Below are 22,773 nucleotides of genomic sequence, written 5' to 3' on the forward strand. Positions count from 1 at the left end.
ATTTTGGGGCTTTGAGCAAAGGCGTACGAGGTGGATCGAACGTTTTTTTTTGCTAAAGAAGTGTAGTAAACGGTTGTGCACATCGCCGGCTTCCAGTCGTAGACAACACTGGCATTTAAAGGTTAGCTAATGGTGCGATGTAACTTAGCCCTACGCTAGGGTACAAACGTGAGTATTATCGAAACTAAGTGCACTTTATGATGCATTCATGTGAATATCATACGTTTATTTCGTTACTGTAATCCTACGGGGTCGAGTAATGCTTCATATAGCTTGCTGAATCTTAGGAAACCAATGTGATGTTATTAGACTGCTATAAAAGGAGCCCACCTGGAACCACATAGGTTATATGATATGACGCCTTTATCGTAGAAGTACATGTGCAGTGTATATTGCTTTCTTGTAAAATTAGATAGGCAGAACCGCAACCACCATGGACGTTGCACCGACAATACTGCTGCATAGGCTGAAGGTAAACATTAGACAGAAGTCTGTCTGGTTGGTGTAAGTAAACTGGTTGGGCAAGTAAACTGGAGGTTGCTACTGGAGTCGTGGCACATACACAGGACCACTCAAAATATCAACCGTTCCCTTGGAAACTCTCCCCCCCGGTGTATGCGCATGGGCTACGCTTCGCGGTAATGCGTGGGGTCGTTACCGCCGCGAGAGTGCCTTAAATAGGCCGCTGCCAAGCCGCCGCAGTCCCCCCTGAGGAAGGAACCGAGCTGGTTCCGAAACGTCGGTTTTTACGTGTTTTCGTAACTTTGGTTGAGAATAAATATCATTTCTCAGTTTACTTACCCCACCAGACAGACTTCTGTCTAATGTTTCCTTCAATTCAATCAGCCAGACTTCGGCCGCGATACCATGCAGCTAGTCAAGCGCTACATACGCATCAAGGAGGGAATATCAGTCTTCAAAACTCATCTGGACTTCATCGCACCTGCGAAGATAGGCAAGTCGTCCCTCAACGCCTACGCCTGAAACGCCCTGTCTCGACCCCCGAAGGTATGGAAATCGTCATGAGAGCAGAACAACGGCTGGTCAACGCCCCGCCTGCACGAAACAACGCCTCTCTACGGAAAAAGGAAATGGACCTGTTCTTCGCCAAGCATAAACTTCAGCAGCGCATCCCTGGATTGATGCCTCCGATCGACGCATTCGCGGACTCCGTGGCGGCGTCGTCTGCAGACAGGCATCGCACCACGCAGGATAGGAAACTTTCTTACCTGTTGGACCGGGGTTCGCCCCAGGCAACCCAAATCCCAGTTTGTCATCAATTTGTCATCCCGCCCACTCACTAATCGGGAAAGTCTGTTCTGGCAAAGGACACGGGTATAACGTGTCAACGACGCCCCGTTTATCGAAAGTCGTCGCAGCTGCAGAGGAAGCCGTCCAGAGTGTGAGGTCAAGCGCCAGAGAAGAAATTAGACTAAAATCAATTGGAATCCTTTCGAAATTGCCGTCACAAGGGAAAAAGAACTTGACCGCAGAAGAGAGAAAGCCTTTCGGGAACTCCGACAAGATCAGAGCATTGTCATCCTCCCCGCCGACAAGGGCAACTCAAGGTGCTGTTGGACAGCCGGGACTATGACCGGAAGGTTTCGGCCCTTTTAGAGGGTGACGCATATACGCAGCTAAAGAAGGATTCGACGAAGCAAACTCAGACTCAGCTAAACAAGCTACTCTCCGAAATTTTCAAGCACCACCCACAATTAAAAGCACTCTACCGAAGTCTAATCTGCCGCAACGGCTCCGCACCGGGTCTCTACAACGGACTACCCAAAATTCACAAGCCTGGCGCCCCCCCCCTCCGACCGATCGTCGACTTCACTTCCTCTCCATGCCGAGCCCTTTCAAGCTTCCTGCACCGAATCATCGCCCCTCTCACCTGGAAGACCCCAACTCATGTCCGCGACTCCAGCCATTCGTGCAGCTAGCATCAGAGGTGAGCATCGACGAAGACGAGAGCCTGGTCTCGTTCGACGTCGTATCTTTGTTCACCAATGTGCCGGTACGCTTATCTGTATCCTGTGCCCGTGCTGCTCTTGAGGGTGACGATGGCTTGAGTCGAAGGACCCCGCTCACTATTGACGAACTCTGCCGCCTACTGGAGTTCTGCCTGTCCAGCACCTATTTTTCCTACAAAGGAACAATTTTCAGGCAAAACAGTGGAACCGCAATGGGAGCCTCCATCTCTCTCACAATGGCAAACCTGACCATGGAACATATAGAAAGGGAAGCACTTGGCTCCTTCTCGCCGCGACCCAAGCTCTTTCTTCGCTACGTGGACGATTGCTTTTATGTCGTGAAGACATCTGAAATTGAGAACTTCAGACTGCACCTAAATTCCGTTCACCCAGCCATACAGTTCACGGTCGAGTGTGAACGCGACCGCACCCTCCCCTTTCTAGACGTCCAGGTGGCAAGAAGGGGCCGTGACTTGGAGTTCTCCGTTTACAGGAAGCCGACGCACACCGGCCGATACCTTCAATACGATTCGTCCCATCCCTCCACCCACAGGCCTCCGTTGTGTCCACATTACTTCAGAGAGCCAAAAAGATATGTTCCACTGACACGGAACGGCGGAAAGAAGAGGCCCGCGTAATTGCGGACCTCAAAAAAAACGGTTATCCCAAAATTTCATCGATCCGTCGCCCGCCGCGCAGAGCAAAAGATGTTACGCGACTCCCAGCCAGCATTGACGAACAGCTCTCCAAACGCGTGTCGGTCCCATACGTCCAGGGAGCCAGCGAGGCGTTCGCCCGGATTTTTAGAAAAGAAGGCGTGCACATCGCGCACGTGCCTTCATGCACGCTGGGCCGCTTCCTTCCCCGCCCGAAAGACCGACCAACAAAGGACAGGGCGCCCGGCGTCGTTTACAAAATACCGTGCACCCGACTGCCCCTCGTCATACATCGGCGAGACCAAAAACTTCCCCGAACGAATTAGGCAACACGTCAACGACGTCCGTAAACCTCAACAAAGAACGCAGCGCCGTCGCCGAGCACGCGGAGACGTTCGACCACAGAATAAACTTCAACGGAACCGCCATCCTCGAAAGGGAAACCAAGTGGAGGAGGAGGTTGCTACTGGAGTCGTAGCACATACAGAGGACCACTCAAAATATCAACCGTTCCCTCGGAACTCTGCCCCCGGTGTATGCACATGGGCTACGCTCCGCGGTAATGCGTGGGGTCGTTAACCGCCGCGAGAGTGCCTTAAAGAGGCCGCTGCCAAGCCGCCGCAGCCCCCCCTGAGGAAGGAACCGAGCTGGTTCCGAAACGTCGGGTTTTTACGTGTTTTCGTAACTTTGGTTGGATAATAAATGTCAGTTATCTCCGCTGCATAGGCTGTTTTTCCAAACCAATGTATATTACTGGCGTGGCTCAGTGGTAGAAACTGGACTGCCACGCAGAATGCTTGGGTTCTGTTCCTGCTTGTATCGTAATTTTTATTTTTTCCATTCGTTGGGCCAACGCTGCCGATGTCGGCTTCTCTTCCCGCTCTCGCATTTGAATTATCAATGTCTGTTCTCGCCCTTCCTGGGTATATATGAACGTTCAATCGCCTGTGGCGCATACCCGTACACCACAACCCGCAGTAAACGGGTATGCGCCACAGGAGTCTGCAGGAAAGTGTTTGACGACGTACGCGGCAAGATTTCCACACCTCCCATGCCAATTTTGGTCTACACGAAGTAAGGAGGCGATCTTGAGAGCACCCAGCCGTAGGCGACTAGATAGATAGATAGATAGAAGATAGATAGATTAGATAGATAGATAGATAGATAGATAGATAGATAGATAGATAGATAGATAGATAGATAGATAGATAGATAGATAGATAGATATATAGATAGATAGATAGATAGATAGAAACGATCAAATTGCCAAAGATTCGCTAAAAAATGCTTCGCATGTAAAATTAGGATCCTAGCAGGAAAATAACCCAACCATTCTGAGTGGAATTCAGGTGCTCTACTACATAGCTACACCAGGTCTATAAACTGGTTGGGAAAAACAGCCTATGTAGGCATAACGCGGTGCAACTGGTGCTGGCTATCTAATTTTAGAAGAAATCAATAAACGCTACATATGTACCTCTACCATACAGGCGTCATATCAGATTAACGTCTGTGGTTCCAGTGCTGGCTCCGCTTTTATAGCAGTCCAATAAACATTGAATTTTTATTGCTATAATTCAGCAAGCTATATTCAAGCCTTGCTCGATCACGGAGGAATGCATTAACGAATGTTACGTGTGATATCACATGACTGCACCATAAAGTGCACTTAGTTTCAATACAACTGGTGTATGAACTCTAACGGAAGGGCTGACGTTACGTCGCATCATAAGTTACCCTTTAAACGCCAGTGTTGTGGACGTGCCTGGCAAGCACACGATGTGCACAAAGTTATTACACTTAACAACACGTCGGTCCACTCCGTAACGCTTGTTTCAAGGCCATAAAATAAAGCGTAGAAGTGCTCGCTGACTGCTTCGCATGAAACCGATTTCCACAACGCGTGGGATCTGCTGAATTTTTTTTGTCCATACCTTAAATACATATCAAATAAAGAAAAGCGAGAAAATAAGGAAAACCAAAAACAATCAATTGATGACTTCATAGGGACAGTTTCCAAATGATTACTTCTTTGAGCTCAGAAGAATATCTTCTGAAAACGATAGGTGCACCGATAATGATCTCCCCAAGAAGAGTCTTATGCAACAGAACACCGCTGTCACGAGTATTTTGTGGGCCAATTGTTTTAGCAATATGTTATTCGAATGAATTGGGGGTGGAAATTCCGAGCATAAGGGTTATATATGTTTTGCGTTTTTTTTTTGTATGGGCACCGGCAAGTCTATATCTTTCAACTAAACATTTAGACTGCGCTAAATCTCTTGTTCCTCTTTATTATTATCTGTTATCAAGCAAAATATGCAAACCTTCGTACTGCCGTGTAATGTGTGTCGCCCTCAAGTATTTCGGCAAATATATTGGCTTTAAATGCGCGCTTTTATGTGTATTCTTAATACATCATTGGAAACCGGTAAATACACCATATACAGGTATTGTTTTAATTAAAATTTAAAACACACATTTATGAGTAATTCTGATAAAGTTGGAAAAATTCACCTCACTGCTGAGTGAAGCTGAGCTCCCCATGGGGGTTAATTTAACAAAAATAAGGAAACTTTATTTGCTTATATTTTACAGTGCCTCGTTTCGCATAAGAAAAATAATCATTCTTTAAAACACAGTTGTAGAATGAAGGGATTGTTTCTTTGTGTACATCAGACGCGGGTACAACACCTGCTGCAGTAACTAATAGTGAGTTATCTAATTCAGAAAGTACTCATGACCCCTTATCCCAACCCTTATGAATAAAGTTGTACTACTACTACTACTACTACATTTGAATGTCAGAATTGTGTTGTGATTTCGTCAAAACGGTAATGGTGAGCGGTTTATGGCTTGTCTCTGGCTAATAAGGTCCTCGGAGTCACTCCCATGGAGTTCCTGCTGGTGTATAGAATCGTATTCCACACACAAATCTCGTATTTTCGAGGGTGAAATACGGATTCATCGATGTTCACGAGTAGCTTAAAAGCCCGCTTCCAGTGCGCATGTGGCCGCAATTGTGTTGAATAAATATTGCTTAAAAACTGAGCGCCATTGCAAAAATATTTATACGTTGGCACTCTATCTCATTTTTTTATGTTTCGTGTTTGTTCTCTATGGGAGAAAATGTGTGCTGTCACTAGGTGCATTTGGTTTCAACTTACTGACCACACTGCTTTATTTGTTCTAACCTTGGGTGCTCCAGAAGCAGGTATATTATATATATAGTAGGTATAACATAACGGGGGCGTTGTCAACAGTGATATGAATATTTATTTCCCAACAGTTTCTGGAGGGGACCTGCCTTCCTCAGGGGATGAGTACACACTCATATATATATATGAGTGTGTAGGGTATGGTCACACTGGAACATACAGGTATAAAAGTGATGTTTCTGAAGAAGAATTTTCACCGTTGTTTAAAATGTACACGTGGCCAGGGTCCCTTGGAAGGACCTAGATATTGATTGAGTGAATGGCTGAGAGACAGTATTTGCTTACCCATCAACGCTGTAACACCGATGGTTGGTAAATCATTCCTGCGACTAACTTTGTAGGTTGTATTTCTGGAACGCATCAAGAGAATACAGCTATGTTTGAACTCAATCTACTCAGTTTATATAGTTTAAGCACAGGCTATCAGTTGTGACTTTAATAATATAACGGCAAAACAGTTGGTTACGACGAAAGACAAATATTTGCGAATATCGATATAGCGTCACGAAGTGCCTATATTCGGAGCATCCAGAGCGCTATTACTCTTTTGCGGATATTTTATAACGTCATCAATCTTGAATTTGGCAATACTGCATTTTTATTGCATACTTACAATTTTTTGCGGATTTCTTCTAATAACTATTGACATCCAGTGAACGCTTCAAGGTCAAGCTGTATTTTGGACAACACTAGCCGCTGTCTTAGGAAAACAGTTAATATTTTCGGTTTCAGGTATGGTAGTACGGTTTGTGCTCGTGAGCTTGCAAGAAGTTATGTATCAATGTTTTGTACTCTGCGCGCTCATTCATCGCATATTTAAAAAGTAGCACTGTCAGTCTACGGTCAAGGAACGAATCCTTAAGTGTTTGCCAGATCCTACTCAAGCACCTAGCAATTCGTAGCTGAAAGGCCCGCTTGAATCCAGGAAGAAATACTTTGGTCAATATTCATGCCCTGCACTGGAGCAACATTTGCATTTTTTCGGATATCGACTTGGACGTCGACGATAAATACCCATGTTGACTTAGTTAAGGATGGTTTACATTTGTTGTTGAGATGACATAAATGACTAGCTACAAAGTGGCGAAAAAAGTTACACCTGTGAAATAATGCACATTGTAGACTTAGAGACGCAGCTAACCATGATAGAGGGCGCATTAAAGCACTTAGTAGGTTTGTGTAGTTGGAAGTTTTGTTTATTTTGCCTTTTCTCAAGCGATTTATTAGAAAAATGTTGCTGACCTTCCTCGGGGGTCAACATGTGGCGGCCATGAAGGAGAAGCGTACATGGAGATGTTGAAGGCATGAAGTCATCTAGGTGCAAGCCTCTTACTGAACATACATCAGTAGAATCTGCAATAGCTGACCGGGAAATTCTCAGACAAGAACAACATGAGAAGCTCTTATAGTACACTATTTGAACGCACCCGCTGCATGTCGCCGAGCAGAAACGTATGTTTAAGCCCAATTCTCGCACTCAACAACAAAGTCGTCAGCAAAAATCTTCAACATTAGAGGGCATTATTCGGACCCCAAATGTGAAATATACAGAGAACGTTTTATGGAGAGTCCACAATGTCATCCTCTTGCTACGTAGCCAGACCCCTAAGACCGGAACGGACGAGTAACAGCGTCTCTGCATAAAAGTGTTCGTATAAACCGTAGCTAAACCGCAGTCTATTACGTTCCGGTGAATATCTTATAAACGCAATTCCGTAGTCTTCATAAAAGGTCGCGATAAATATTATACAAGGAGAAGCAAAATTATTTAATACACACCGTACTTGCCATGACCCACGCTTTTTTCGACCCTGAAATTGATGGAGCAAGTGAAAATACGTCGAAATATCACAAATATTAGGATATGTGTGCGCCATAATACTGTGTATATACCGCAAACAACGTGCAACGCGGTGGATTGTATTTCATCAAAATTAAAAAGCAAGGGATAACTCGTTTGCTCTCTTGCATTGTTTAGCCGACCGCCTTTCTTCGCGGAACGCTTTACATAATGGCCTACTGTTCCAGTTGCTACAGCTTGACTAAATGCGAATTGCGACGAACACTTTCGTCCAGCTTTTGGCACGCGATTCACACGATTTATTTGAACCTTAAGGATTTAAACTGTCAGAAGTGTGACTAGCCTACCAGTGGCAGAGTCAAATTAGCATACATCGAACTCGCGAACTGCAATTTGCTCGACGTATCGTATAAAATATATGGATATAAAACTTTACAAAAAGAATTTGCCACAATTTTAGCGTCAATTTCGGGGTGCTAGTTGGCTTCACGGCACTGCTTCACAATATTGCACGGAAGGTTACTACCCGACAATGCCTGTGAATTCTTCTTTAGTTTTTTTTCCGCGGTTATTAGATGGGGGTGCGTGTTCTTTGCAGATAAAACTTTATCGCGAGTTACCCGCGATAAAATGCGTATCGACGTAAACAGCTCCTGAACACCTGAAAACGCCGCTTTGTGTACCCGTCAGGCGCCAGAAGCCTCTAATCCAGCTTAGCGCCAAGGCTCGGCAGTACCGCGATACAAGAATATGAAATGCGTTAACAGTTCATATGAAATGCGTTAACAGTGCATACGAAAAGTGCACATGAAATGCGTTAACAAACACGTTCAAACGAAGAGGGAAGAATACTGGACGCGCAGCCTCAGAGATATTTTTGAGTATATGTATTTCTGCATCGAGATACATTTGAACAATGTAGTTGTACCTCAGTAGTAAAATACCTTTATGATATATCGCTTACACAGCGATGATGTGCAGGGCACGGGTATGAAGTTACTTTTCTGTCGGAAACGAGCTGATCTGTCTACAAGAGGAAAAAAATTACACCATCTACCGTTGAAGTGGACCATGAGGCGATGCGAAGCCGGAGCACTTGCATGATCGGGTTCCCTTGGCGTTCGTTGCGCATGCTGCCGACCTCGGTCAGATTTTTATCGAACTAAAGTCGGTCGCACACGTTGCAGGTGTGCCCGAAGCTCCGGTCGAGGAATTCGCGCTGGAACCGGGCGTTGGCACCGTCGAAGCCCGGGCGTTGAAGTTGTCTAGCGAGGCGTTCTGCAGGGGCATTAGACTCGCGTCGTCTGTCCGCAGCCGACGCGTTGGCTCGACGCTGACGCTTGGCTTTGACGTGGGCGTTGCGTACGGCGGGGTTTGCTTGGCGACGCTGCCGTTGCGTTTCGGAATGTCTATCCCGCGTTTCATCCGTAGCCGTTTCCGGCCGACGTTGCCGTTTGCGCTGGGCTTCCCTAGACCGAAGCTCGGGGTCCGCTTGCCGACGGTTTACGTTGCGCTTCGGCGCGTCGAGCCTTCTGCTACTCTACCCGCTGCTCCGCGATCTCGGCATACGTTAAGATATTACTGCAACTGGCGCTGACGTTGACGTTGGAACTCATGACGCCGGCGTAGTGACTGAGAGTGTGTATGGCCTAACGAGAGCCTTTTATCTAAACGAGGAGGGGCAGTGGAGAGGGGGAGGAAAGGCGGGGTGGAGGTGTGTGGAAAATAGGTGTGTGGTGAGGGTTTGCGAATGCGCAGTAAGGGTGGTCACGCCGCACACCGGACTGAACTCCTATGTAAGCTGCTTCGCATCTAAAGAAGCTTCGGTTGTTTCACCAGTCGTACGGTCAGATTTTGCCCTTCTGTTTTCTGAAGAACATAGACATCATAAACTGCAAGATGCAGATATAAGAACACTTCAATATTCTCTACTACTTTTAGCCTTATGTATTCGTCGTGGATAAACAGGAGCTGAAACAAAAAATTACATCGTGTCCCACTAAAGGGAACTATCTGGGGATGCGAAGCAGTGCATGGGTTCACTTATACCCTTCATACACAGGCAAGTTAACCGCAGTTACGACCAACCACGGTTAGCGCCAACCACGGTTCGCCGATGTTACACGGCGCAGAAGCGTCCTCGGTTATAGCGGACCTGTTTTGGCGTGAATGGCTCTGCGTCTGGCGGCAGTCCGGCGTTCAACTCAGCTGTTATTGCCGCGTCCACTTTCGCATTAGTTGAGGTGCTCGTAGATGACGCATATTGTTTTCCCAAGCCTAGTCAGGCTTTCCGTGGTTCGTTCAGGTCAATTCGTTCGTTTTTGACGAACGTTCGCGACGTGCACACATCCTCCATGGCGGCCGCCATTTTCTCGGTTAACTGCCAAACCGAGGTCGCCAAGCTGGGTTTGGTACAACCGCGGTTAGAGGCATAACCACGGTTTCGCATACCGTGTAACATAAGCAAACGGCGGTTACAATAACCTAGATTTAGGCTGGCTGTGTAACAAGGGAGTTAAAGTTCCGTTCATCACGGGCACTTGCCAGATGTTAACCCGTCTTTGCAGGTGGAGCACACCATGAATTCATTGTATCTGCTGTTGCTGTTACTCGTCCCGTACTCCTGTTGGAGAACGGAATGGTGGCGAATTGGACCTGTTGATTGATCATCTTAAACACTTCGCAGCGCAGGAAAAACAGACACAAAGAAGACGACACCAGACAACATATAGCACTCGTATGTTGTCTGGTGTCGTCTTCTTTGTGTCTGTTTTTCCTGCGCTGCGAAGCGTTTATTATGTTGGAGAACGCCACGCGGGTTCATTGCGCGTCCGCAGAATCTCGTTCCCCGATACCATCACGAGAGAGTGTAAGGGAGAGAGGCCATAACGTCTTACCCAGCCCCTTACACAAGCCCGAACGCGCTAGCGCGTGCCAGCACACATGGTTTTGCCTGCGTTACCCCAGGCTTGGACAGCATACGGCAGCCCGGGACCCTAAGTGCTCTTCAGGTATCATCATCAAGACAGTGGAAGAACAAGAGGAAGAAGACCTCTTTGGCGCGTGCGCGTGCTGAATATGTTACAGATGGCTGTGCTAGGTGGTAGAAAGCGGACGGTCGCTAAGGGACGGACAGAACCCCGAGCAAAAGCTGCGTCGCATCTAAAATAATGCTCTTGTTCCTGTTAAAATAATAAAAGTGCGTCGCCAGTCGGCGACACTGGTACGGCGCGAAACGTTCTCCTCACGCGCAGTTTGGCCCGCGTGGTTACGCGATCGACGCCTCTGACGGTAGAATCGCGGAGGCAGTACTACTGGCCTCTTCCGATGAAAGTCGCTCTCTCTCAAGGGCGTTGCATTACCCCTAATCTTTTCCTGGCGGCCAACGATTTCGTGCGTCTTGTGTTGACGACAGACTATTGCCTAGAAGACAGATTCTTTGAGAAGCGGCTCTTGATTATGTACAATTATTGCAGCAACTTTCTCTGCAATGGAGATTTTGTGTGTAAAATCAATGTTAATTTCTTCTTAATGCACTGGTGTTTGTTGGTGACACGAGCGATATCCATGCTTGCAAGTTTCATTGCGCTGAAACATTATGCAGAATACTATGCTGCACATAATAAATGTTAATGCGGAGCGTCAGTGTCCCTGAAATAAATAAAAGTACTCTAGTATCTGTGTTCTCGCACCTTCACAACGGTATCGGCATTCCGGGCCAATTTATTTTTCAGATTTGTGCGTAAGTGTCCCCTAAATATCCCGTTACCTCAACAACAAATGTATCTCAGCCTCTATTTTTTAGGCTTCTAGCCAATGTATTTCGATGTATATATTCTGGAACGCTATTCTGGCCATCTCTGCAGAGCCCTGCCTGGACCTAATGTTGGCCTTGTTATTTAATACTATACTCAACATGTTTATTTGAATTATGTATGCAGCGGCAGCGCTAGGTTTCACTTCTTCATGTTCTATTGTGTCAATTATCGCCTGCTTTGAGGACACCAGCAGGTTAATCCGTTTTAGGGCAGCCATCACATCAAGAAAAGGAGCAGTGAAGCGAATGACGACCACGCACGGCTGGCAGACGGGCCCAATGGTGAGGTGCAGTGGCTCGTGGGACAAAGCATGTGACGGCAAGCGATAACTTATACTCGCTCCTTGAGGTAGACTGCTCGCGATATCGAATGCTTGCAGGAAAGCGCCCCTCCGCAGGAAAAATCCTGCGTCTTATTCGGGAAAGCCAAATTAAGGCGTTTCTCGCTGTCCGATGATCGATGTGCCCGTAAAGTTACACACTTCAAAGCAGTGGCGTTTTGGAAAATATTTCAATATTCTAATTTAAAAGATAACATAATTTACCCGTTGTAGAACAGTATAGTGGGGTTTTCCTGTGTGTATTTATTGTCACGTGGCTGTGTCAGTGATGAAAGCAGTCGCAGCCGGTCAAGCTCAAATTCTTTATTGGGTGAACTTGTGCCCAGGAAAAGAATGACACTCAAAGAGCAAAGACAATGGAACCCACAGTCGTTGGCCGTGCTGGGCATTATCGAAGATACACGTATTTTAGATACTATCCTACAAAGCCTTTGGGCATCTGGTATCTATATCGCGATACGTCTCGGAAGACGAGTATCTGTATATGTTTTCCCGATATATTTAATAGTGTATCGTGTATCTTAAGATACAGAATACTGCTGTAGCAATGCTACCCTGCGATTCAATAAACGTTAGCTGAGCTCTGCTTTTCAAGCTGACACTAAGCCATCGGAATACAGCGAAATATTTTCATCCTTCTGCCAGATTTCTCAAGCGAAAGCAGGCGATGAGGTGTGCGCGTACCTGTTGGTGGAGCAGAATCGCGCGTTGGCACTAGCGCTATCTCGACAAAAACCAGCGCGCAAATGTCTGCGCGCAAGCGCCCTTTCGTTTTCTATGTATTTTCATTTTATTTAATTCTGTCGGTGCCATGAAACTACCTCTTAGCCACTGTACTGTGCCGTACACTCCAATACGTTCGACGCCATTCGCCCAAATTATGATGCCGCTGTAGTGTTGTTATCGAAGTTTCTCTTGCGTGGCCCTTCGTTACGAAGCCCGAAGAATAGATGAATGGTGTTGCTTGCGTCTCGCAGGTTTCACAGCGATTTCAAAGATATTGTGGATGGAAGTTTGACTTACATACGATAGGATTGGCTTATGCGCAAATGAAACCCTAACAGCCATCGCACAACCGGGGCCTGTGCTAGATGAACTAGAACAAGCATTTACGTAACAGAAGACACTTTGGCGTATTGTATGTTTATGCTCCCTGCTAATGCATTTAACGAGTTCTTTAGTTGGGATTTTATTGTTAGCACCAGAGCTCTCTTTGCTGTCCTCCGTTTGCGTCCCATAAATTACCTAGGCCTCTGTATAGTTTTTGCCCATCTGTTTAGTGCAATATGGCCTTCATAACCTGCTGCTCAAATTAGTTATCTGCTTTATTCTTATATTCAACTGCCTGAGTCATTCCTACTGGTTACATATTTACATTCCATCTGATCTCGCTGTTATGCCAAGGCGATATTGAGGACAAAGGTAAGATAATCTGGGCGTGCCTAGATTACACAGTAACAAAAAATCTGCTTATGCCTTTGTAAAATAGCGAAATTGAGTTTACATCATAATAATCAGAAATATAAGCAAACGTGTTAAAGCGAAGGGGATTCGAGAAACGAGAGGCTTTATAATAACAAGTACTCCGTTTTTCTCGTGAACTTCCTCACCAGCCATTTTATGTCATTTTCCATAGGCATTGAGTTTTCTATTGTCTGACCTTAACATCTAAATTGACGATGTATGAAACTCAGTTGTCATAGCTTTAGAGGTGCCACCTGGATCGTGTTTTATGCGAGGTGTTTCGCGTAACGAGTACAGAATATAAAAAAGTGATGAACTTTAAATGAATGAAACCAACGGTATATGGTTTGATGTCATGTGGCGCTCGTTAGGGTATTTTTGTTGTACTTATCTGAATGATTAAAAAAGATCAATTATGCAAAACTTTGAATATTAACTTTAGGGCCAAGTGCGTTTCGGTAAAATCAATAGGGACATTCCAAAGAATCCGATCGATTTTTTTTTACTTTCAACGTACATGCAGCGCGGTGACTTATTCCGGCTTTGAAAAAAAAGCCTGCGAAATATGACCACGTGATTGCGTTCGTGCGCTACCGTATTGCAGCGCTCTCTAACGTACTTCAAGTGAAACACCGTGTGGCGTGACCGCTTGCTCTGGGCATTGTCTCCACAGTGCGTCCACATTTCTGGCTGCCGACCACGGCAAGCAACGCCATCGTTCCTGAGGAGCGATAGGATAACGGTCCGCGCGCCGATTCTCTCGCTCAAAGCACGTTTGAGAGCGCTGCAGTACGGTAGAGCATCAGCGCCATCACGCAATTCTAATTCATATTTCGCGGGCATTCTTTACTAGCCGAAAAAAATTACCACGCAGCATGTACGTAGCCATAAAAAATTGTGAGTCGTTTTAGAATGCAATTGGGCTTAGTTAATCAACCAATTAAACACAAAATAATGAAAATACCATAACGAGTGCCACATCAAGGTAAACCATATGATGCTTGTTGAATTCATTTGCGGTTCCGAACCTTTTTTTAAATGTTTGCTTCTATTTAGGTGAAGCATCCGTATATTTATTCGCTGAGATTGCTCGCTACATAACCGCCTTGCTATTTCACTCGCATATATTCGTTATTTTTTTTAAGCGCTGTAAAGTTGTTCTGCTGTTACAAATCACCAGGTAATCTGAGCTATAATTGGCACTAGTGTGAATAACAGTGGTATCCTGCGACGCTTTGTGTCACTACAATACGTCTGAGTCCTTTCTGGACGGCACACGTTCTCTCTGAGAACAAAATGTTAAAATACTGCACGTTAGCGAATATGCTACTTGCAAACGCTTTAAGCCAGCAGATAATTTCAATATGAAAAGTCATTGCAGTTTTATGTCGTTTCCAGCGTTTTAAACGCTTCCAGCATTGTTGCTGCTGTACAGCAGATGCGCGATCCGGAATTGCGAAAACGGCAATGCGTTTACGGTCAAGGTAAAACTGCGCAGCAGTATTTGCACCATTGTGCGAAGGCTTCTTGTGGGCGTTATTGTAAGTTGATGGCAGACCGCTAGCTGGTTCGCAAGTGGAGCAGCGACAGCCAATTACACAAGTGACACGAAAAAAAACTACTGTCCGCTCAGAGTATAAAGATCTGTCATTTTAACCAGCAAAATCAATACTAATAAGTTGTTTCGGCATAAAACTAATATGCTTTTAGCAAGAAAGATATAACTTTTTGGATGCTAACAGATACTTCTTTAAAATTAAACAAAGCTGTTCACAGTTTAGAAGTTTTCAAGGAAACATTTTTGTACATAGGCGTTTGCTGCTTCATCCATATATATTTCTATACTAACAATTAGCAAATGTATTGAAGTATCTTAAGATATAGTTGGTAAGTGTCGTATTCGATAGACTAATTCGGTAGTAGCTTGCACGTACCGTATCTCAAATACTTCATGCCCGAGTAACTTGTATCGTACCATGATACGATTTCAAAGTATCTTTGCCGAGCCCTGCTCATTGGTCGTCGCAAAATCTGCTCGACTATGAAATATGTCGGCTTTTATAGATCCCTTGTCGTAGCGTCGAGTGTTATCACTGGTGCTCACGTTAGCTCTAAAATAAACTGTATTATTGGCATTGCACGCGCAATCTTATCGGAAAATTTTCAAATGGTCGGGGACGTTCCGAGAAACAGCACAACTGTACAAGCCGATGGTTACACGTACATGGGATGGTGACATAAAAATAGAAAGAGAAGTGCGTGTGACAGAATATTCGCACCCGAATACTGAACATGAACTCAATTGTTAATTTGCCCATAATGGTACGAATTTTTATGGCTGTAGCACCATTTTACCCCCATCCATGTTGTGTTTCTATCACTCTTCATGTTTAACATACAACTAGCCTTTACTGCTATGACTGTTTGGGGTCCTCTTCACTAAATTATTAATTAATTGTTAGAATTTAACAACCCCGCTCTTGACTAAAGGTTGTGTTTAGGCTCTGAAACGCATGCTCGGTACACATATTCAATATCTGCATGATGACAAGGAAGCTGGAAGGAAAAGTGCATTAGCCTATCGCTAACGACGCTTTGTGCTTTTCAGTACAGAGCATACAGTATAGACAAAAGAACAGATACCGAATTTGCAATGCTTGAAGTTACTGAAACGAAGTACATTCACGTTGGTTGAAGATACCGCTGTACGACACCAGCGTACGTGGTTGTTGTATGTCAAATCGGCAAAGGCTCCTCCCATGTTGCGTGTACATACGACTTTTCCCGTAAATGGTATGAAAACTACCCGGTCATTTTTAATACATCATGTTTTGCGGTTACACGTCGCTGTCACTTGTAGTAACTCTTTGCTAAATTGTGCATATTCCCAATTGTCGTAAGTAGGCGTTGTGCCTCTTTAGGTGGCAGTTGTCAGCCTGTTCTCTCCCTATTTCCTCTGTGTCTTCGCGTTTTCTATGTATCCAAACCAAATAAATAACAAATAAGTAGTGCAACATCGCTACTGATATTTACATATATGATGTACAAAAAAAGAGTAAACTATAGAAACAGAGCGATGAATGCTTCATTGATAATGCCGATTTCTTGAGACTCAGGTGCACTTCACTGCACCTATTACTACAATAAAATTTATTTGAGGTATTTACCCCATATCAGTGCTTTCTTCCTTGGGGAGCGTTGTCAATGCTGAAATAAAATATCACTTATTCACCAGATCTATTCTGAAAATATATGGCCACATCAAATTTATGATTCCCCTTGATATTACGACGGATATGTTTACAGGTTACATGCAGGCAAGTCATACATGCCAAACGTCCCAGCCATTTTGATGACCATCACAAACGTATTCGAAAAACAATAGCGCTGATTTATTTTATTGAAAATAGTGAATTGCTGCACTATTTTGAAGAGAAAAATTTTCTCGTCACGTGAGAGCCCTCCAAATCTCGCAGAATGTCATCCCAGTAGAGTTTGTTAAAAAGTTAATTCTTCAGGTATGGTTCCTTGTTTCAATGCCAATTTTGGTTTACATATTAGCAAAAGCGTGTGCGTAAGGTGTTCAAATCTCAGTAATATTACTGAATTTTTCAGCCATATAAGCCTCCATATATTTTGCCAAAATGTTCGATGTTTGAATTTTTTCCTTGTAATACTGCGCTATGTATGAAATCCCAGCAATGAATACACACTCTACGTGAGGTATATTTTCCGTCAAAAATATTTTAAGACCACTGAAGTTTGTAAATTTTACGAGAAAAAAATACGAATTACGAGCCAAAACTCCTTGATAATGTACTTCTTAGACACCAGCAGATTCAAAGCCTTATTTGCAATTCCTTTGAGTAGATCGCTTATTTTGTCTTCCTCGCTCATTTTTGTACGATACGATACTGTAGAAGCTTGAGCAGAACACAAGAGTCATTGAGATGCGACACGCTGGCACCTGACTGGCCTGCATATACGTAGATCACGGTACGTCTTCTTACATGAATCATTGCTCCGGCAGTCTGCCTTGTGAGACTGAAGCCAAACGCTTCCTGTTCCGCAGAGATAGTGCCGCGTCGCATTGACAGATCACCGCACAACTCTTCTATTTGGCGATCTACTTATCGACGGAAACATAGTCAATGACGCAGAACTTACCAGGATTATATGGCTGAGTCGATACGACCGGTTGTACCTAAGTAACGGTGAGTAGCAGAAGCATGGTTTCGTTTTCTTGACATGGCGGAGCTGAATAGGACAAGTCCATTGTGGACTTACAGCTTTCGTCGTACCTGGACCTCCACGAAAACGTTACTAATAGATTTGCAGGCTAAATACGGCGGGAAAATAGTCAAGCAGCCACTATGATAGTTGTTCTTCTCCAGAGAACCAACACGTCGTCCTTCTGTTCCCCAACATCGCCGTGATAAGAGCAGCACCCAACAATATCACGATACGATGGGCGCTATAGACCTTATGCAAAATCTGCTGCCATCTAGCGGCCGCCGTGCGCATTTCCGCCATGATGAAGGCTAAGCATGGGCTAAGCACGCTCCCAATATGTACACACGGAGCGTACGTATCAACGTGTGGCAGCTGATACGAACGGCAATGCCGGCATATTTTCGTGTGCCGTGTTGCTCAGATTGAGGAAATTGGGATGCTGAAAAAAGGTTTATAAGAAACTAACCTGCATGTTGCTAGATTATCTCGCGGCCGACAAGAATTAGCAGATCGTTCCGTGACACTCTGGTTGCTGCTTACGACTAACGCCGTGTTTACGTTCGCCGTTGTTAATACATGCGCTATTTGACAGCATCGGCACTCATCAGAGAATACTCTGTGTGTCATGCCGGAACGAGACAGTTTTCGCGCTGTGTGCTTCCAGGCATTACTTTGGTTATTACATTGCGATAACAATAACATGGTATACAGGTAGCTCGTGCGTATCTTCGGTTCTCAGCGAACGGACCGATTGCGCTAGGGTCTTGTTTGTAGTTTGTTTTCGATTGTGGAGTTTAACGTAGCGTTTGTTGGGTTGCTTTGCGCGCGTACTGCTTCACTATATATGCGTATTTTTCAAGCATTTCATGTGCTATCAATGCCAAATTCAGAGGCGTGGCGCGTTTGTCCTGGCAGGCCTCCCGCCCCCCCTTACTTTTTCTTTATTTATTCTCCAAGAAGAGCACATATCAAGTTCTCCCAAAAGCTGATCCCCCTTTGGAAAAATCCTGACTCAACCCCCGTGTGCTATGAAATGTCAACATACCAGGGGCGTAGCCAGAAATTTTTTTCGGGCGGGGGGGGGGGGGTTCAACCATACTTTATGTACGTTCGTAAAATATAAATTTTTGGGGGGAGCTTGAACCCCCCCCCCAGCCCCTTGGCTACGCCCCTGCAACAGATGCTTCAAGTGTGTGGGACTTCTGGTGTGAAAATGAAAAAAAAAAGTGTTGCTCCGGGAAATATGTTACGTTCGACCGTGAGTGAACTACCTTTGCTTACGCGCTGAGGTGGTTTCACAAGTGTTCAGTCGGCGACGCAACTGCCTTGCTGCAATGAGTTGAAATTGAAAGGCGCCTGTAAGCCCCGAAGGCAGCGGTGTGAACGCGAATATTCTTGGCGTATCGTGTTATTTACGAGCACATGCCGCAAGGATATTCAATAAAATACCAGCTAATCGGCGCCTACTTCTTGGAGCAACAAACACTTTTGATGTTCACTTTTCGCGTGCGTGAGGTACGGAAATGTTAATCCTGCGGTAATTGTACGTCGGTGATTACAGCAGCGAAATATTTTTTTTTATTTCAAAAATAAAAAAGAGGTCAACGTTTTATTTAAAATTAGGTGCACAATACACCAGGTCGACGTAGGCTGCCTCTTATGAAATGCGCTTTGAAATGGGTCAACAGCACTTATCATCATCGCATGTGCCTAGCCGTGTCGCGCGCTAAAGCCTCTTTCAAACCATCTTACACTTCACTCTTGATACTCAGATAGTTAACAGCGCTTTATTCGCTACACTGAACACGGACAGACAAAATGTATAACCTAGCGCAAAGCTTCATTCTCAACGACGGCACGCCTATACATGTGACTCGGTGACAAACTTGTACCTTCTTCTCGTTGTGAGGCTGTTCGTTGCACGTAATAACTGTGAAAGTAATAACTAGGAAATGCCGATAACGTGTACAGTTCCTTACACGCTCGTCTGACGTTTTTATGCACCGATTTCCTACTATCAAAGCAGATGCAAGCAAGAAGTTATAGCAGCGACAGCAATACGATTCGTACACAAGCCTCCAACATGGCGCCGAATAGGTAGCTTCGTCAAAGCTCCGACAGATGGCAGCAATTTTGCATAAGGTCTATTGTCGTTTACTCTCTCATTACGGATGCCTTTTCTGGAATTATTTACTTAATTTTTCTAATGTTTTCGCTAGGTCTAGTATGGGAAGAAACAATGAAAAGGAGAAAATTATCCAAAAGCATAAATATATATGTGTTCATCAATAGCGTTTCGCGAGTTTGTCGGCGAACGGCTTATTTTGTTACTTGAACTGTTGCTACTTAACAATAACACTGCAATACAGATGCATAAAAGCATGTCGTTTCTAAATCACGGGTTATGCTTGTTTACCTTTCTAGATTCGGCTAAAGCTAGTTCAAGTGTATTGGTCGACTTGAATTGCATGTTTGGTTGCACTATTTTACTAATAATTTTTAAAAATGTAACTACGATAATCAAAAAAATGCACTCCGCAGTGAATAAACTTTGATCCGTGGCGGTGTTCAACGCTGCTAACAAGTATTATCTGAATTTCCTTTTAAAGCCATGTCGCACGAAACACTCACTGCATTGTACAAAGTGTTTACATCCATAATAAGTGCTTCTCTCGCAAGGAATTTTTATTTTTCAGCGCTTTATATTTTACATTTCGTCTAAAGAACGTGCAACTGTACTTCTGAAGCCAATGCGATATGATCGTGTGAAGATTGAAAAATAAATGAAAGGCGGTGTCTGCTGTGAACGTTCTGGTCTCGCGGTATTTTTAAAATTGAAACATCATAAACAGATTATATGTTTTCTTGCATTGTTATAAAGTGTACCACATGACATGACAAGTAGTTTATTGGAGTCCTGACGAACTGATATTCAGGGGAGCCGGAGCCCCCCTTAGACTAATTTTTACTACAAATTTCTTAAATGACATCTAAATGTTTTCTAGAGAATACGGTGGCCAGATCTACCGTCCAACGCGACTATATAAAGTGGGTATCCTTTGTAAGTTATAAAAATATTTGTGCTAAGTTTACGATCACACAATATACACGTGCGGGGAGCAAGAACATATAGAATGCCCGTATTTTTTCAGATTATATTTCGATGACAGATTACTTATTCACACGAGGAAATAAACTCTACACATAGGGTGACGAAGAATAGACGCACACATATGTATTTATGAGGGTATGTTGCAAGACAGACGACATGGCTGAAGAGCCACACGCACCGGCATCCTGAGCGCACAAGCTGTCTTCGACACACTTTAGCACTGTACTGATCCGTGTCGCACTCCGTAACAATAGTGTACTAAGTATTGATGGTGATACATGGCAATTCTTAAAATTATTAGAGATTGAAAGGAGTAAAATTCACATACCTGGTTATCCTTCCTGTAGTATGTTAAATTATGTCGAAATCCGCGTTCCAGATCAGCTGTTTTCTGAGACCACCAGCAAATGGGGTGACTTCTTTGTCCCTCATTTCCCAAAAAGACAATTAGAGGGTAAGTCCCATTCAGTAACTGCGTCATGAACAAACGAGGCCATTTAAAAGGTCACCTCAAAACGCAACCTGACTTATTTGACGAAAGCATTGTTCCAATAGAATTTATTTTGTAATATACGTGTGTTTGGGCTTTTGAGGCTCCTGTACTGGGCCGTTGAAACATATATATATATATATATTATAACGTTAGGAAAAGTTGTGTTTTGCTCATTTGTCAACCTAATATATAAATATATATATATATATATATATATATATATATAATATATATATATATATATATATATATATATGCGGGAACGTCACTTCACTGTTCTTATTGGTAATTTCACCAGTGCGCTACTATTAACCAATTTAACACAGAACACTGCTTTTGGACATCGCTTAAAGTAAAGAAGTCCATACATCGGAATGGACGAACAGGTGTCGCATTGTCACGTATGGTTCCTAACGTAAATTTCTCAGTTTTGCTGCGTGTTTTAAGAACGTTCAGGCATGTTGTCGCCCTTGCGATCAACAACAAGCGAAACTGCCGCGACAAAGCTTAACCGGGAAATTTTGCAGGCAGCAAAGGTGCCTAAATGATTCATTGCTGAAATCACACCCACCAAGTAAAATAAAGTCATATCAGTTAAGTGCAGCACAAAATTAAAAGAAGGAGACCTTTCAGAACAAATGACCACGAGTGAACAATTGCATACCAGAACGTGCCAAAATGTGCCCCGCCATGTTGAGCATTACATACTCTTTTAGAACGGTTACACCTTTGTGGTTACAGTTCTTAAGTATCGTTCCCAGAGCCATCAAGATGAATTTGCTGAACAAATAAAGAGATGAAACCTTCCAGTATGAACTTGTATTCCGCTGTACATGACTAAATTCGGTTGTCGCTGGGCTCTGTCTATGTTGTTGTATACATTTCGTTCTCTGCATATATTATCAAAACAATGGTCTTGAATATGCGCGTTGCTAATAAAGCAGCGGAATTGCATAATTACACAAGAAAGAGAAAAATATATTGCACGTACCCTTTTTACATATATTGCTCTCACTTTTGTATAACTTGTCTCACGGTCGTCATCACCTGAGGAAAATCACGGAAGTCATAAACAAGAATGAGATACCTTATTTCGTTTGCGCGTTTACGGTTCAAGAAAGGCGTTACAAAAGAGACGTGCAGCCAGCCAGTTGCACCATGGTGTTCTAGCAGCTGAAATGTACTGATGCGCACGTCACTAAACGCCCATCCTTCTGACCGGCTTCTCTTGTCAGAAAATAGCGGCGCCTCCATCTAGTGACACAAGGGAACAACAAGGCTACTAAATCACGTTCTCGATTCTAGTATGACCGCCGCCGTATCCCACTTGGTAGAGCATCGGACCCGTTATTCGAATGTTGCAGGCTCGGTCACCTGCCGGCGGCAAGTTATGTTTTCGTCGACTATAATTTCCTTTCATTTTTATCACAACTACTGCAATTAAAAGCCCTGGTGCTTTCCTTACCTTCATGACCTATAAGTTCTCATTAATGTTTGTCTAACACAGGAAAACGAGCCCTTAAAATTCCCCTTCTTTCGTTCTGGCAGAGTTCGTGCCTCCCTGTGGTGTGCGAGGTATTATTGGTCAACTACCAGTTTGTAAAAACATCGCGTGCTACGTGACGCCAGCAGGCAGAAAAAGAGTGTTCCACACTCGCCGTCCTGGCT

At 44.1% G+C, this 22,773-nt stretch overlaps 1 long non-coding RNA gene across 1 annotated transcript; it reads right to left on the reverse strand.

Annotated features, from left to right (window-relative positions):
* Nucleotides 1-6,129: 6,129 nt before the first annotated feature.
* LOC119399561 (uncharacterized) lies at nt 6,130-22,152 on the reverse strand. Its single transcript, XR_005184889.2, has 4 exons — nt 22,097-22,152; nt 20,941-21,084; nt 7,624-7,655; nt 6,130-6,194 (listed from the first exon to the last, which is right to left on the reverse strand). It is a non-coding gene; the product is annotated as an uncharacterized LOC119399561 (long non-coding RNA).
* Nucleotides 22,153-22,773: the final 621 nt, after the last annotated feature.

The sequence above is a fragment of the Rhipicephalus sanguineus genome, chromosome 7, assembly GCF_013339695.2.
Source record: "Rhipicephalus sanguineus isolate Rsan-2018 chromosome 7, BIME_Rsan_1.4, whole genome shotgun sequence".
Lineage (NCBI taxonomy): Eukaryota > Metazoa > Arthropoda > Arachnida > Ixodida > Ixodidae > Rhipicephalus > Rhipicephalus sanguineus.